This window comes from Xiphophorus couchianus, chromosome 13 (assembly GCF_001444195.1).
Source record: "Xiphophorus couchianus chromosome 13, X_couchianus-1.0, whole genome shotgun sequence".
In the NCBI taxonomy this organism is placed as follows: Eukaryota; Metazoa; Chordata; class Actinopteri; order Cyprinodontiformes; family Poeciliidae; genus Xiphophorus; species Xiphophorus couchianus.
In genome coordinates this window covers 14,696,960-14,702,959 of record NC_040240.1, presented here as the reverse complement: position 1 = coordinate 14,702,959, position 6,000 = coordinate 14,696,960, and positions in this window count along the sequence as shown.

The following is a 6,000-nucleotide window of genomic DNA, read 5'->3' as shown; positions in this document are numbered from 1 at the left end:
TGATCTCAGCCCTCGCTTAAACTTCTCTTTCCTCTAAAGTCCTACAGGCCAAACTCTGTGTTCGCAGCCAATTAGAAATGAGAGGGTGAGAATTCAAAGGGAGACCTTCCCATTTATGAATCAAATTTGTTCCATACATGCATTTTTCCATAGTTTGCAGATCTGCATTAGACCCTGTTTAGATGAATTTGCATTCATGTGTGACTGTGTATCTTCAGGAAGGGTTGAGGCATTACATGTAGTGATGGTGTGCACATGATGGCTTGGGCATGTGCATGTGTGTGTGAGTGTTCATAATGAAGAATTACGCTGTTCCCCTCATCAACTTGGTTTACAGAGTGTTCACTTTAACCTGATGCTGTGTATGTATACATTCAGGTCTTGGGAGGTCTGGATTTATTAATCCGCCTGTGTATTTGTTTGATGGACTTGTTGGATCACATAATGTGGAGGAAATGGTAATCAAAATGTTGCTTTGCTTCATCGACTGTAGCTTGGAGAGCTTATTATGAGCTGATGGTCTTTTCATAAAGCCATGTGGATGGAGGTTAAAGCCCTTCTTCCATATTGATTTCACCCTGTAAGTCCACTTCATTCACAAAGAGGAAAAAGGAAAAACTGAAAATGTTTAGAACTGAACATGTTTAGAACTACTTTGACACACAAGACAGTGTTACTTCCAGGGACAAAAAAGGCTTAAATTATGACGTGACATGACACCCAATCATAGTCTGATTTATTTATTTATTTTCACAATCTATGACGATTTTCACAGAGATTCAAGTTTTTAATATCAAAAGGAGATAACAACTGGAAGACTTGATTTGCAGCACACATTCAGAAACATTAAAATGATTTCACTCCAAACATAATTTGCTTTATTAGTTCCTGCTGCTTAGAAATCATTGTTAAAGTGTCTGTTTGGATTGTGCATATCTGGTCTGTGATTGATACAATATGTGCCTAGATAACCTGCCAACTATCCAATTCATCTATTTATCCATTGTCCATAGCCTCACATCCTTTCAGAGTTTCAGGGGGGCATTGGGCGAGAGGTGGGGTACACCCTGGACAGGTTGGTGGTCCATCCCAGGGCAACACAGAGACAGAGACACACACACACACACACACACACGCACGCACGCACGCCCCCGCCTACTCACATATCTAAGGACAACTTAGAGAGACCAAGCCACTGTAACTTGCAAGCAGTGAGAGGAAGCCAGAGTACCTGGAGAGAACTGATGCACACATGCAGCAGAACATCCAATCTCCATCCAGATCGACCCCAGGGTGGGATTTGAACCTAGGACCAGGTTCTTGCTGCAAGACAACAGTATACCAAGCACAGTGGAGCCCACTGTCCCATGCATTTTAAATAAATAGACGTAACACAACAAGATGATCTGATTCGCCTCTCTTAACTCAGTGCAGTGGGAGTTCTTAATTTTAAGGTAAACAGAGCCTGACTTGATGTGGAATATTTCAATCCCGTTCAATATGAAAACATATATTAAAGGGATTGTAACTGAATATTCCTAATTAAAAACAATTTTTCACAAAGGGTGTTGTCCAGACAACCTAGTGCACTTTTTATGTGTGTTGCAATTCAGAAAAACAACCAAGCCTAAAGCAACAGTGGAAAAACCTGCTATTCTGCAGATGTGCGTAATGTTAATTCAGTAAACCATCAGTGAGTTGCAAAATGCATTCCTAACATTATTCAGGAATAGAACACAAAATTACATTTTAAAGAGTTTTCTTTAAAAACATCAAGCTTTGGAACTTCCTGAGCCTTCACTGCTGCTGTAAATTAACACATGTAGCACTTATGAAAGGTTTTACTTATTAAAGTAACACAAAAATAACTTCCTTCACATATTATGTTTGAATTTCAAATGTTACTTTCAGTCAGAACATACCACATGTTGGTCGAATCAAAAGATTCCCTTAAGCCTATCTGGGTATGAATACTTTCAGCCCATATACACGTACATTTAAGATGAGATTTTATGGCCTTTGATAACAATGTTTCAACAAGAAAGTGGGGATTTACGAAGCAAAGAGGTTTGCATCAGGAGTGAACAGCCTCCATATATGGATTGCCGACTTCGTCCTGGTAATGACAGATTATTCAATTAAAAATAGTCACATTAACATAACCAAAGCTCAGTCCTTGTACTGGACCTGCATTCACCATTTCTAATATAGTTCAACATCCAAATACAAGAATTCATCTGCACTAGTTTTATGTTTACTTATGCTTATGTCATAAAATACATTTAGAGAATATACTTCAAAACTAAATTTTATGTTGACAAAATCCAGCTACTCAGTCTATAACACAATGATCAAATCTATTGTGTTATAGACTTGATCAATAACACAAATATGTGTAAATTTACAAATGCCCATCTCCATTCAAACAAGGTAATATACAGTTTATAAGTATTCTAAGAATATATGCATATTCAGGGATCCTGATCACTTCTGAATCAAGTCAGTGTGATCATTTCACTTTCTCAAAGTTCTCAATTGTTTCGTGCTTGCCTCTCCTCTTTTTTAGCTTCAAATGAACTGGGATTTTGGACCTATTCCACAGAAACAACAAAACTGATGTTAGAGAGAAGTTTTTGATGCACTGTATATGCATTGGTTTGATTAAAATTGTTTAGTAACACTTTTATAAATGAAGCCACAGGCCAGATAAAACACAATCAAACAAGCTGTGAGTGATTATTTACACAATATGCTTTAACTTAAGCAGGTCCAGTTTTTGTCCAGAACAATAAACACACATGGAGTGTCACAGAATCGGGAAAAGAAAAAAGGCTAGTTAGATGTTTTTACCCATTTGGAATGTTTCCTTTTATATTGTGAATCAATTGTCAAACACATTTTTACAAAAACTACAATTGTGTGTTTTAAAAAAATGTTTTAAACATTGATTTTTCCTTTTTTAATTAGCTTGTCATCTTTTTTGTGAACAAATTGTTGTAGCCTATTTGGTGCAACAAAGAGAAAAGAAAGTAATAAAAAAGATTACAGATTTGGAAAAGTTGACTGATTCTGGAGAGGAAATGTACAAGAGCCGGCCCCTGTCTAAATAAATGCTCTTTCATTTCTTAACTTTCCAAAGCAGAAAGCACAAAAATGCCAAGAAGATGCCAACTGGGAAAGATTGGAAAATGTGAGGAACTATGTCTGGAAACTATATCTGGCTACAAGGGACACACCTAAATCCAAGTTGATGGACATCATAGTTTTACATTTTGGAGCAGAACATGTTGTACTTCTACCCTTTTTCTTTGTATTACATTTAAGCACTCATGCAATGACGGTAGCTATAACTATGCCTCAATATTCAATATACCAAATGTGCAAATATTGACTCTGAAGGACTATAGGAGTCACAGAAAACAGCAGTTTTTAGACAGTATGTGTGCAAACCATACAGGTGTGACCATTGGGCTGAAAGATGGCTCCATTTTTGTTATGATGCACTCCATTGGTATTCAGAAGTTGGATTTTCATGTTCAAAGCAGGAAATACCAACTGCTGACTCGTGTCTGCTTAACCAGAACCAATACACAAAGTTTTTGAATTTTGACAGCGTGAATGGGTTTTTACAACAACCCAGAAACATATCAAATGTGGTAAAACAATGTTTTACCTGTGTCATGTTGGGTGGTTTGAGCAAAAGGTTACCCACTCTACCTTGAGCGGATTCTATGAATCTTTATAAAGTCAGAATAAGATGAATAAACCAGTAAGTAAAATAGTTCAGAAGGAATGAAGAATATTTTGTGGTTGATTTTTTTGGAGGGGGGGGGGCAGAAAGAATGTCCTGTACCTTTTTAACATTAAGCTGGAGGCAGTTCTAACCCCTTAAAGGGGAACTATAATGTGAAATCGACTTTTTTGAACTTTACACCATGTTATGATGTTATTCCCTACCTCGCCTACCTCAACTCTTGGATTGATTCTTTTATGTATATTTGAGAAATCCTTTAGGCTCCCGTGGCAACCATTCAGCTATGTGTCTTGAATGTGGACCTCGCACCACCTTCAAGATGCAGCTATTCCTTGCAGCTGCAGTTTCCAAACTTTCTAACCTCAGCATCACAGAGCAGCCCTCCCCAGCGTCTCCTCCTTCAGCTCCGTCAGACTAGCCAGCAGCAATTAGCAAACACCAGGTGGAACTGCACAACAGCTGAGCTCAATATACCAGCTACTTCTCAGTGAAATGTTGGTAAAAACGTTGTTAAAGGGTTAATAGAGGAGTAATGTTGTGATGACTTCCTGAAGGCACAGTTTCAGAAAGAGCAGGAGTTTTTAAAGAGACAGAGGCCCAATTTCAAGGCGTTAAATCAGGGAGTGCAATTTCTTTTAAGTCATATTTGACATATATAGCATGTTTCCCCAGCCTGGCCCTGATGGCCCACTGCTGATTAACAGCCTTTTGCTAAACATCATTCATCTGCATCAGGTGTGTTAAAGAAAGAAGACATATAAAACATGCATTGAGTACCAGGTTTAGGAAATGCTGCCTGGAGCATGGGGTCTTCAAATCTGTGCTTTGAGGTCACATGTCCTGTAACTTTTAGTTGTGTCTCTGCTTCAACACACATGACTCTAGTAATGAGGTCATTGGCATGATTCTGGAGAACTTGACTTATATTGAGGAGTTGATTCAGGTGTGTTGAGGTCTGGATCTGAAGACCCTTAACTTAGAAAAACTCCATATGTGATTTCTAATCGCTCAGATTGATAACTGCAGTCCTCTTCTTTCTCTGGAGGAAGACTGACGTAGTGTTCAGCAGTCAGTAGTGCAATGCCCCTTTCAAGGACACTGTCTCTACCAGTCCCCTGTTGTGTAGCCTTAAAGAACTCAAAACTAATCTGTAATCCAGTTATGAGTTCTTAGAGGACTTCCTGGCTGTTAAAATGTATTTTTACAGAAATGAATGAACAACTTACACTTTGAGTTTTCAGTAATTTGCATCGGCATCTAACTAAAAGAAAGTGACCAAGAGGAATGAATATGTGCATCAAGTAAGCTGTTCAAATGTTCAGACCTTAACTACTATTTAAGTGTTGAATTTATGTGAGATGGTGGACAGCTCTTGTGCATACTGCTAAAAATATTTGTGATATTTTCATTTGTTACAGCACTGTTCACATTGATATTGCACAGCTATTAATACTTTGACATGACAATATGATCTTAAATGTGCATTCACCAATAACTTGTAGATTTTTTTTTAATATGTGACATTATGTTTATGACACCTGCAAAAGAACATTCGTAATACACAAATGTATTTAGAAAGTTTCTTTGCTTGAAATTATGACATACCTTGTACTTAATGTTAATTCTCAGTGGAGTTATTGAAGTTACATAAATCAAATTTAGGGCATTTATAAAGATAACATTTTTGCCACAGTTGTATTTATTCACTATGCAGACAAATAGCTTTTAGATGCTTTTTGATCATAATATTTTGTTGGAGGAAAGTCAAGTGGATAGACAACAACCTGGGGCACTCTTTTTAGTATTCTAATGCTTTATTACATATGGAATCATTTTATAAAACTTTAATAAATCTAAATTAACTTTGAGAAATAAAAACAAATAAATCCTTCATGAAACACTTAAGACCCATCAAAAGTCCACATGAATATGGAAAAAGAAGTCAGTGTCATGATGATGAAAATTATCATCATTAATATAAAATCCCAGTGTCTGGATCAGAACTGTAGTCTATGAAATCATGAAAGTATAATGGAGATTTTATTCACATATTACATCTTTCTTGATAAATTTCCTGCTGGCTCTTTGTGGTAAGAGGTTTCACGTTCAATGTCATCCATCACGGACAGCTCGATCAAATAAAAGCCATCCCCCCCAGAGGATCGTAATATCTGAATCTCTGCTCACCTGAAGTAAAATCAAAAGTTTTTAAATCATATCACTGAAATTGAGAATGGGATATTTCC